This window comes from Oryx dammah, unplaced genomic scaffold, assembly GCF_014754425.2.
Source record: "Oryx dammah isolate SB20612 unplaced genomic scaffold, SCBI_Odam_1.1 HiC_scaffold_10, whole genome shotgun sequence".
Taxonomy (NCBI): Eukaryota; Metazoa; Chordata; class Mammalia; order Artiodactyla; family Bovidae; genus Oryx; species Oryx dammah.
The window spans coordinates 67,408,134-67,420,768 of NW_024070194.1; the positions used below are offsets into that span (position 1 = coordinate 67,408,134).

The following is a 12,635-nucleotide window of genomic DNA, read 5'->3' on the forward strand; positions in this document are numbered from 1 at the left end:
TCCAGTATTCCTGCTTGGAAAATACCATGGACAGAGGAGCCTGGCAGGCTATATATAGTTCATGGGGTCGCAGAGTCAGACACGACTGAGCGAGCAACACTCTCATAACCTAGAAGACTCAGAGAATTCCTCTGAGCTCTCCAATGGCATCACTGCACCCTAAAGAAGCTACTAGAATAATCATGGGAAAATACATGTATTAACTGCACTGAAATACCTTACAAACTTGGGTAATCAGCAGTTCTTCTCTGTAGGTTTTCCTTTTACATAAAATCCACATAATACACATAATTTGCATGAAAGTTTCATCCTTAAAAAGTAACTGAAATACTTATAAGGCCCCTTTTAGCATATAATGCCATTAATATTAATGCAATGTTTTTTGTCATTTAAAAATTAAAAATATTCCTCAAAAAGTTGATTAATGGTTCAAAAATAATCCTGAATTTTAACAGGATTTCTTATCCCCCTCTTTTTAAAGTATATATATATATATATATATATTTTTTTTTGCCAAAATAAGGTTTCTAGAAATGTAATTTCTATAATTTAAAAATTTACCATTAAAACTAAAGGGTGAAGATTCATAAAATATATTAGGATTTAAAGACAACAGCAAGCTACACAATTCTGGTATTTGTTTTCATTGTTTAACACTGTACAGATTTCAGCATTTATTCATTTCCATTTCTTTACAAGTAATATTCTCAGAAGCATTATTATTTTAGGAGATGGTCTATATGGGTTGGTTGAAAAATTTCTCAATGTGATGATGGCAATTCGTTTTCATGACTTAAGTAATTGAGCCTAGTTTTAGTGTTATTAATTATAATTACATTATACTGTATTTCCAAAGGAAAACAGAATAAATATATCATAATCACTATAACCATACTGTAAAAAAACAGTAATTACATATGAATTTCCATCAGTTGAGTCACATACCATTGCACTTAATGCCTTCAATATGTTTCAGGCTTATTATACAATAAGCACTGACTTTCACTTAAGACTTGATAATTCATGGTCTTTCTCAACCATAGTACTCAAGGTTCCATCTTAAATCATTATAGATGAGACTTGGGTTCGATCTCTGTCAGGAGAATCCCCTGGAGCAGGAAATGGCAATCCACTCCAGTATTCTTGCCTGGAAAATTCTATGGACAGAGGAGCCTAGGGGCCTACAGTCCATGGGGTCACAAAGAGTCAGACATGAGAGAGCGCACGTGCGCACACACACACACACACACACAGATTGTGCAGGAGGGAGAATACAGCTCTGTTTAAACACTCAGGAGATAGCCTGAACACATGTTAGTATGCTGATGTCTCAAACAACAAGGTTTTGACATACATTCAACAAAGGCAGTTCATGACACCTGCTCACATCTTTTAAAAACAGAAATCTGGGAGCAGGTATTAAGGCTACCCATTTTCTGCTAGATTATAAATTCCTTGAGGGTCAGGCTCATTTTCATAACCACCATGCACCCAGCACAATCCTGAATACTCTATGCTCTTGGAACGTGTCTAGGTAGAGTGAATAAAGTCTCTCCAGGAAGAAATAGAGGACAAGTATGTGAGAGTTGTATGGCTTATAACAGCTCTATGCTCAGCTGGCTGAAAGCTCCAGGTGGCCCACCTAGGAAATGTTGTTCACGATGGCCAGGCACCCTCTGGGTCCCAGGCCTGAGCTTCAGGACAAAGCTGATTCCATCCACTGTCTCAGTTTATAGTTAAGCAATGTTCTTAATACTGAATATGTAAAACAGCTCCAAGAAACCCAGCTGCTGGGAGGAGAAAATTCTATCATCATTACTGTCAATACTGCCAGGCCTCCTTTATGGGAATTGCTACCTTCTGCTTCAGGACAGCTTCACATTGTGCTAATTTTGTTCCAATTATTTTTATCATCCTAAACTGAGCATTTATTGGTGAGTATATGCACTATGGTACTAAATAACGCATCTGTAAATTCACACCCTCCTTTGCGTACAGATCAAAAGCAAATACATTTGAAGCTTGTCTCCAAAATTTCAAGATTCTGAATAACTGGAAGAATATGGATGATCCTATTTTAAAAAGTTTTCCCATCTGCTGAAATACAGGTGGAACTACTGGCTGAAAAAGGCCAATAGGTTATTTTGTAGATCCTATTTTCTCTTACTTTTTAGAGAAAGTCAAATGAATAAATATACAGTGGATCCTCCTAACAAACAGGAAATAACGATGATAAAAGTCAGAGCTCATACTTCTTGAGACTTGATGTCAAGCCTGTGGATAAGGGCTTAACCTGTTAACTTACCTAACAGTGATATGTTATAGATCACTAAGAACCAAGTGTCTAAGAATTAAGTCCCATGGCCACACAGAAAAGGGAGAGAACTTGATCTGAACACAGACCCATCTGACTCTAAAACCAAAATATTAAACCACTGCACTGATACAACCTCTGCCTGCTGGGATTTCTAAGCATCCAACTCTCTAAAATGTGCCTTAAATTCAGGGTACTTAAACCACAGAGAGGCCAACCCAGGAGAGCTAACTGGTGAGTATGACACAGAACATTTATAACTCGCTGAAATCTACGAGCCTCTTCAAAATTCTCAAGCATTCTTTCCTCTGTAAAGCCAACCTGCAGCAATCTCCAGTATCTCAAATGATGAAAAGAGTTCTTATAACTTTCAGTTGAGTTAATGTACTCTGAATCATGTATTTTCCAAGCCTGTCTTCTTTTTCCTTGGATTTTTCCTATGTGTGTACGTGTATATATACACATACATAGGCACACACATACACACTCATACAACTACGCCATGCAATGTTTCATTTTTGTTTAGTTGCTCTGTCATCTCCAACTCTTTGCAACCCCATGAGCCCACCAGGCTCCTCTGTCCATGAGATTCTCTGGAAATACTGGAGTGGGTTGCCATGCCCTTCTCCAGGGGATCTTCCTGACCCAGGGATTGAACCCTTGTCTCCTGCATTGACAGGCGGATTCTTTACCACTGAGCTACCAGGGAAGCATGATACCATGCATACACACACTCACTCACTCACTCAAACTAGGCAGCATTTTGAGAACCAAAAAGTGCCTACTCTATCTGAGTATGTGTGTGCGTGCTCAGTGGTGTCTGACTCTTTGCGACCCTATGGACCGCAGCCTGCCAGGCTCCTCAAAGCTGGGGCCTCCTGTGTCTTTGCGTTGCAGGTGGATTCTTTACCGCTGAGCCACCGGGGAAGCCTTATCTGAGTATGCCGCCGCATAATTAGGTGACTAACCTTTGCTTTATAGTTGGATAATGTGAAGTCAGCAGCGTGATCTGAAGAAGAACCTTCTGTTTCAAAAATTCCCAATAGTCTATGGTGCAATATGAAATATTTTAAGAGTGACACTGAATATTATATAATTTTTAAAAAGAATTCTAGAGATAGGATGGACTCAGGATGAAGAAAAAGCCAGGTGGAAGGAAATGCTGAGGAAAGAGTGACACTTAAGACATCAACCGCTACTGTTAGCACCACTCAGCAGTTAACCATACACAAGATGACAGTTTCTTCGTAGCAGTGAATGAATCGACTCCTCTCCTTTTATTTAACTTTTCATATAGTGTTCTCTCAACCAGACTAGAAGCTCCTCAATTGGCTAATTCGGCTGACGGATTAAACATGTCAGCTCTAGGTTTTCGGGTATCTCTCTGAACCTCACCATCCAAAGCTGCATCACATTCCTAACCAAAGGTAAAGAAGCAAGCTAGAGTGTCACATCCATTCCTGTGCCTCCTTCTATTCCCAGGATTTAGGGAAGTGACTGGTATATTTCAGACCATCATGAGTATTTGCTCAATGGATCTACTCGTTCTTAAACAGCCAAGAATCACCTGAGAGCTTGGCAGAAGTGCAAAATCTCAGGCTCCACCACCCCAAGAATCTGATTCCATAGATTTGGGGAGAGATCCTTGAATCTGCATACCCCTGCCCCAAGCCGGTACTTAGAAACAAGACCAAATGTAGACAAGTCCACCTGCTGCCAGGACTTCTGGGAAAGGACTTTGGTCAGGGGAGTCTACGCTATTTGATCAAAATCCAGGGGAGTGGTGTAACAGTTGAGTTTTCCAAAGGAAAGACAAACAAGAACATTTATAAGTACAAAGCAGCTTATAGCACCCTCACTCTGCAGCATAAAGTTTTATTGTCCTTTAACAAGGAGGGAAAAATGTGTATGTTTAGAATATTTCTTGGAAAGGGAAGGGTCTTTCTTGCTGTGTATTTCTTGGGCACTGACAAAATTAATTTTCCTTTTAGAAAATCTGTTTGCTAAGTTGTAAGCTATAGTGGAGTCATGTTGGAAGAGATGTCTTTTTAATACATAAGAGTCCAGGATTTCTGATAAACCAAAAGAAACATAATGTTCAAGCCATGCACTTGGTCTCGGCCCCTGACCTTCACTATTTCAAGTCATGTACCTAAAAAAGACATGTCAGGGAAGGGAGAAATGGCTTTTAAAAAAAGAGGTGCACAGGTTAATACAGAAGCTGTATATAAATTATTTTGAAACAAGTACAAAGACAGCAAGGGCACTGTGGGAGAAAAATTCAGGCAGTGTTTCCTGAAGAGAAGGTGGCCCATAATGTCAGAGCACATTATGTCACAACTGGCTGGTGTAGGAAAGTGCACTGGAGTCAGGACCAGGGATCAAGTCTTACCCAGGGTGTCACCCACCCTCAAAGCATGCTTTCAGATAAAGGCCTCGCCTATTAGAATTCTTGTGAAGCCACACAGCACTTGAGGATCACACAGAGAATGTCAGATTCCCCAACAGCACGGACACTAGGCATTGAGATTTAGGTTATGCCCTCTGTAGCCACTGGCCAAAGCTGCTTCAATTACTTGAAAAGGACAGTGTTTCAATTCAATTACAGACACGCAGCCCTCTTGGGTTTGCCAGATCTGCCGGCCCCTCCCACTAGGCGCACGTGCTCTGCATGGGTTGGGGCTCTTAGGTGCATTCCCCATTTTCTCGTCCCGAGCTCCTTCTTCACATCCTGCTGCCAAAGGAAATGCAGAAACTGAGAAGCAAGTGTTCACTCGGTCAGCCCTCAGCAGCAGGCATCTATGTGAAGGTCTGGCCCCTAGCATGGAGGACTGGCTCACCCATGGGAGACTCTGAGAATGAAGGATGCTGAAAGGGAGAAGCACAAGATGCCGTGGGTGACCCACAGTGACCCAGTCAGACCAACGGTCTGTTAAGAACCAGTTCTGTTGAGAGCCTTCTTTGTGACCATCTCCAATTCCCAAGGGGATGCTTTTTCTTTTTTTTTTTTTTTTGAGCCAGCACTTGACTACTCTCTCTTTTGGCATTCGTAGGCCCAGGGCACCCAGCAGCTAACCCACCATGCCTTTGTTGTTGTTGTTAACCATGACTAAGCAGGTCTGTGGGATCCACATGAAAATCTCGTAACAGTACCTACAGACAACACACAGGGAAAGGACAGAGGCAAAGACTCTCCTGCAGGGGGTGCCTTTTCATTTGGTTTCAACACTGGGCTTGGCTGCAACACTCCCTTCTTTCAGGCAGGAGAGAAAGGACAGGTATTCATCTCTCTTTAGATGGGTAACTGACTTTCTTGGCCAGATATATGCAAGCATCGTTATGCTAATTAATGCTACGCTCTTTGGAGAATATCCAATAACACACAATTGTAACCAGAAAAAACACAAGAGAATCTATTTGTGACAGGCAACTGAAAATACAAGGTCTGCTGCACAAATACTGAATTTTTCAGCCTCTGTGCAACACCTGTTAACCTGGGGAGGGGGCAGTCTTTAAAGATTTCAAAGTCCTCTGCAGAGTCAGCCCTAAGGAATGACTCCTCCTGTGAGAAGCTGTGTCTTTTTACTGGATCCCCAGGGAAAAAATACTGGGTGTACGAAGACAAAGGTGAAGGACAAGGGCAGATGCTACAGGTGGGACAGGTGCTACAGGTGGGAAACTCACACAGAAGCTACCCTTCTGAGATTCAGATTTCCTCTATGAAGCAGGGTTAATGCTACTCACTGGATCATAGTGATACAAACGTCTCTTAGGACAGCCTAGCACACTTATTTCCCTTTTGTTTTTTTTTTAAGAAATATAATGCTTGGTCTTTTGTTCAGACATTTAAAACAGTTCTATATCTTGTATGTACAGGTATAAGATTTCCCTTTCACAATGATCATTATTGTTACCTTTAACTGTGAAATGTGAAGAATCATTTTTATTGTTCTTCCTGGTGAGAAAGGTCAACATTTGAATCATCGGTCATTATTTGAATGAGGAAATTGATACCTGAATGAAGGGCACTTAATGGCTCCAACTTTCTAGATCCTGATAACTTAAAGAAATCTAGATCCTTGACCTTGATCCTAAAGGAAATCAGTCCTGAATATTCATTGGAAGGACTGATGTTGAAGCTGAAACTCTAATACTTTGGCCACCTGAGCCGAAGAGCTGACTCATTTGAAAAGACCTTGATGCTGGGAAAGATTGAAGGTGGGAGGAGAAGGGGACAGCAGAGGATGAGATGGTGGGATGGCATCACTGAATTAATGGACATGAGTTTCAGTAACTCTGGGAGTTGGCGATGGACAGGGAGGCCTGGCGTGTTGCAGTCCAAGGGGTCGCAGAGAGTGGGACACGACTGAGCAACTGAACTGAACTGAACTGACTTAGTCAATTCAAGGCTCCAAACATCTGTTATTTCACCTGACTGCCCTCTCCTTCCACGGTTCCTTGTGCACTCAAGGGTTTCCTTAGGGGAAATGAGATGTGTTCATCTTCTTCCCTAGACTTTCACATTTTCTTCTTTCCTACTCGACAATGGATAGCTCACTGGAATTCTAGAAGAGAGCACACATGTAACCCAGCTGTCTTTAAGCTCCTTGCAGTATTATACTTTCAAACAAAACAGCATTATTTAATTAATGGCATTTTCATCACTCACATTTGACCCAACATTTCTGCCATCGCCTTCATTATACTGAGCGCTAGATACCAGGAACCACCAGTACCACCTCTGAGATCATTCAGAATCCTCATCTGTCCTGCTGTGAGGCTGAGAAACTGCTGGTGCCTGAACAAAGCACATGTTACTGTACAGACAACCAGTATTTGGGATGCACAATTCACCAAGACCCAAAGGTCCTCTTGGCGGCCCTGGTTCTGTGTGCATGACACCCCCTGGACATGCAACTAGCTGAGACTGCATGATGTTTTCTCCCAGGCAGGCAGTTAGCAGTCCTTCTCATTTCACTCTTTCGCTGGCAGAGTGACTTTGCTGCTGTCAGACTGCATTATGGATATTAGCTCTTGAATGAGCTGTAACTTACTGCAATTGAAAATTCATAACACAAAGACAATTTCATTGGGCCCTGTCAACTGTTTAATACACACTTCCATGAGTCTGCAGGATCCTGTGGGTTTTTGAGACACTATACCTGGACTGCCCACAACTGCTGAGTTACAAAAGAGGTTTATTTTCATTCGTTGGCTGTGCTCTTAAGCCAATCCAGCCTCACTGTGATGAAAGCATGTCCCTACTTCCTTCCCTTGATATTCTACTTTCTTGTATAGGGTCTTTGCCCTCTTAACAGCATAACCTGCTTATAAACACTGGCACAAGTAGAGAAATAAGATAACAATCATTAACATCTACCTACAGGCTGACTTTAAATATTAGATCTTCAGCAAGAGATACATGTTTTGTAAGAAGTAACACGGATCATCTTCCCCTTTTCTTCCTTGTTCTTGACTACACAGTGATGGACGTGTTTAACTGGCAGTGAAATTCTTAAAATCCAAGCAAGAAGGAAGGAAGCAAGGAACCTGGATAAAATAGGATAACCTGAGGATAACCAACTTGGACACCTATTTGCACACAGATATAAATGCTACCTTTTATAAAAATTTTTTGAATAGTAAGTCGTCCACTTTTTTTTTTTTAATTATGAGTTTTGTCCACAAACACAAGACTTAAACCTCAACATCCATCCAAAATATTGCTTGGAATCTGCTCTGAGTTTTATCTATGAATTAGTAGAAAGCCAGTTCTTTCCCTAGAAGTGCTGGCTATTACGACTAACCAGCTACAAAACTAGATCTCTGGGCCAACCCTTCAAATCACGTTCTTGCTTTCACCATGGAGCCTTCTGTTTCCCTGAAAAACAAACAAAGAAAGAAACAAACAAAAAACCCCAAGGTCAACTGATTATTGAGCTACAACTAGCTGCAAAGTGTAGCTCATGTATAACAGTCTATCCTACATTAACAGAGCTGAGGGTGTCTCATCCCGTTTCATGGTCCATATTAAGCCAGGATGAAGACGATGCTGGGAGGAGGTCTGAGCCTCAAGACTGGGGAAAGATTCTTGGTCTACAGACCGGCACTGGTTGTTATTTGACATTTTCGGACTTTACAAACCAAAATGAATGCAGAGGGGGCATCAGAGTCAGCTTTCAGAACAGGTCTGTTAAGTGCAGGATAAGCCCCAGGAACTAAGAGGAACGTTTCTCCAGCTGCAATGATGAGAACTCAGAATTGGGCAGAAGTCCTGCAAAAGTGTCATGATACTCTTCCTTCAGTGACTGAGTATACAGTGTCCATAAGGGGCCCCAGGGGTTCTCATGCTTCTTGGTACAATGTATTCTCCACAAACCTCAACAAATGAGAGCTGGCTTCCTTCAGGACATGCTTCAAAGGCATCATGAGCTTCACAACTGTCTTTTTGTCCTTGGGCTTCTAAGGCATCGTGTCAACATTATACCCAACTATATTACTGTCCTGCCAAGTCTTCAAAGAAGTCAAATATCCAAACTTTCAAGCTGCTACATTATGAACTTTTTTCAGTGGAATAGCAATTTGAAGGCAAGTTGTTTAAATTTATTTTATATTATTTTTTGGTTTAATACCACAACACACAGATAACAATGGTCAAGTTGGTCTTGGGTGTTCAATGCATATCTCCCAGTTAATAAGCAGATGCACTAAAATGCAGCTTTAGGGGTTTGTCCTATTTCTAACATTGGATGTAATTCTAACTGTGTTCTGAGTTTCAATATCTAGTTTGTATAAACCAGTAGTGGGGGCTTCCCTGGTGGCTCAGTGGTAAAGAATTCGCTTGCTAATGCTGGAGACATGAGTTCGATCCCTGGTCTGGGAAGACCCCACAAGCCATGGGGCAACTAAGCCCATGCACCACAACTACTCTACACAACCCTAGAGCCTGAGAGTTGCAACTGCTGAGCCCATGTTCCGTAACTGCTGAGCCCACGCACCCTAGAGCTCATGCTCCGCAAAGAGAGAAGCCTGTGCACTGCAACTAGAGAGCAGCCCCCACCTTCCACAACTAGAGCAAAGCCCACACAGCAATGGACACCCAGCAGCTGTAAATAAATAAACAAACATAAAAATCCAATAGTGAAAGGGTAGAGCAGAGAAAAGAAACTGACATTTAGTGGACTAGTAACAGAATAGGTTTCAGCAATATTCATGTACCCCCAAACTATTCAATCAGCATTTATAAATGCAAATGCCAACATGCAAGTATGCACACATGTGCAAATACACACACCTATACAAAAACACTCCTTATTGCAAATAAGTGTATCGCATACACCTATACAAAAACACTCCTTATTGCAAATAAGTGTATTGCATATACCTATATAAAGACACTCCTTACTGCAAATAGATATATTGCATACACTTACACAAAAACACTTCTTATTGCAAAGAACAACAAAAAAATACACCTCCTTATTGAAAAATTCAGATTGAAACTGAAGAAAGTAGGGAAAACCACTAGAACATTCAGGTATGACCTAAATCAAATCTCTTACAATTATACAGTAGAAGTAAGAAATAAAGATTCCAGGGATTAGATCTGATAGGCAGAGTGCCTGAAGAACTATGGACAGTGTTCGTGACATTGTACAGAAGGCAATGATCAAGACCATCTCCAAGAAAAAGAAATGCAAAAGGGCAAAATGGTTGTCTGAGGAGGCCTTACAAATAGCTGAGAAAAGAAGAGAAGTGAAAGGCAACGGAGAAAGGGAAAGATATACCCATTTGAATGCGGAGTTCCAAAGAACAGCAAGGAGAGATAAGAAAGCCTTCCTCAGTGATCTATGCAAAGAAATAGAGTAAAACAATAGAAAGGGAAAACCTAGAGGTCTCCTCAAGAAAATTAGAGATACCAAGGGAATACTTCATGCAAAGACAGGCACAATAAAGGACAGAAATGGTATGGATCTAAGAGAAGCAGAAGATATTAATAAGAGGTAGTAAGAATACACAGAAGAACTATACAAAACAAATCTTCACGACCCAGATGATCACAATGGTATGATCACTCACCTAAAGCCAGATATCCTGGAATGCGAAGTCAAGTGGGCCTTAGGAAGCATCATTAGGAACAAAGCTGGTGGAGGTGATGGAATTCCAGTGGAGCTATTTCAAATCCTAAAAGATGATGATGCTAAGATGCTGCACTCAATATGCCAGCAAACTTGGAAAACCCAGCAGGGGCCACAAGACTGGAAATGGTCCATTTTCATTCCAATCGCAAAGAAAGGTAATGCCAAAGAATGTTTAAACTACTGCACAACTGTACTCATCATGGATCAAAAAAGCAAGGGAGTTACTTGCTTTTTTGACTATGCCAAAGCCTTTGACTGTGTGGATCACAACAAACTGTGAAAATTCTTAAAGAGATGGGAATACCAGACCACTTAACCTGCCTCTTGAGAAATCTGTATGCAGGTCAAGAAGCAACAGTTAGAACTGGACATGAAATAACAGACTGGTTCCAAATAGGGAAAGGAGTACATCAAGGCTGTATATTGTCACCCTGCTTATTTAACTTCTATGCAGAGTACATCATGAGAAATGCTGGGCTGGAGAAGCACAAGCTGGAATCAAGATTGCCAGGAGAAGTATCAATAACCTCAGATATGCAGATGACACCACCCTTATGGCAGAAAGTGAAGAGGAACTAAAAAGCCTCTTGATGAAAGTGAAAGAGGAGAGTGAAAAAGATGGCTTAAAAGTCAACATTCAGAAAACTAAGATCATGGCATCTGGTCCCATCACTTCATGGGAAATAGATGGGGAAACAGTGGAAACAGTGTCAGACTTTATTTTTTGGGGCTCCAAAATCACTGTAGATGGTGACTGCAGCCATGAAATTAAAAGATGCTTGCTCCTTGGAAGAAAAGCTATGACCAACCTAGAAAGCATATTAAAAAGCAGAGACATTACTTTACCAACAAAGGTCCATCTAGTCAAAGCTATGGTTTTTTCAGTAGTCACGTATGGATGTGAGAGTTGGACTATAAAGAAAGCTGAGCACTGAAGAATTGATGCATTTGAACTGCGGTGTTGGAGGAGACTCTTGAGAGTCCCTTGGACTGCAAGGAGATCCAACCAGTCCATTCTGAAGGAGATCAGTCCTGAATATTCATGGGAAGGACTGATGCTGAAGCTCAAAACTCCAATACTCTGGCCATCTGACATGAGGAACTGACTCACTGGAAAAGACTCTGATGCTAGGAGAGACTGAAGGCAGGAGGAGAAGGGGACGACAGAGGATAAGAGGGTTGAATGGCATCATCTACTCGATGGGCGTGAGTCTGAGTAAGCTCTGGGAGTTGGTGATGGACAGGGAAACCTGGCGTGCTGCAGTCCATGGGGCCGCAAAGAGTTGGATACGACTGAGCGACTGAACTGATATAAAAACACACAGGCATGTGCACAGTGTCAGTCACTCAGTCTAGTCCAACTATTTGTGACCCCATGGACTGTAGCCAGACAGGATCCTCCATCCATGGGATTCTCCAGGCAAGAATACTGGAGTGGGTTGCCATGCCTTCCTCCAGGGGAGTCTTCCTGACTCAGGGATCAAACTCAGGTCTCCTGCACTGCAGGCAGATTCTTTACTGTCTTCCCTAGCATCAGTCTGCTTCAGCATCAGATTTGCTTCAGCATTAGATCTGCTTCAGCATCAGTCCTTCCCATGAATATTTTGAAAGCCCAGGCATATGCATATACAAACATATAAGATTATGCTAGTAGTGATGTAGGAATAAAAATTAAAAACTATATCGTACTCCCCCAAATCCATCATTTGGTTAGAAATATGAAAATTATTTACGTTTTAGAATGCAAGACCATTCATATAAGTACATATGTTGCATACACATATCTTCATATACCTAAGATATATATATACACACACACGCATACAGATATGTATATATACTTCAGATCTCTCCACTTATGATACAAAGTAGTGACCAATGCCTTAGAAGAATAACGTGCCAATGGGGCATCAGAAGAAAACACAACTTCAGCTCCTACCTCCTGCTCACCTCATGAGACGGTATTGTTTCCCTAAGGGTTTAAGCATTAGGAAAACTCTGAGCCGTAGTAATGCTGGCATAAAGCGCTTGCGGAAAGATGGGTGAAAGTATGAATGAGCACCAATTCTGAAGAGAAGGTTCCCTGGGATATGAAATAAACTGTGAAGGCCAAGGCTCAGAAGATTAGAAGGCCACAGGAGATGCTGACTGCCAACAGCATGTACATCAAGGAATCTGCC

The 12,635-nt window shown here is 41.5% G+C and overlaps 1 protein-coding gene across 11 annotated transcripts in view; it reads right to left on the reverse strand.

Moving 5' to 3' along the window:
• CELF2 (CUGBP Elav-like family member 2) overlaps positions 1-12,635 on the reverse strand; it is a 553,836-nt gene that overhangs the window by 193,231 nt on the left and 347,970 nt on the right. The gene's annotated exons all lie outside the window — the stretch shown is intronic.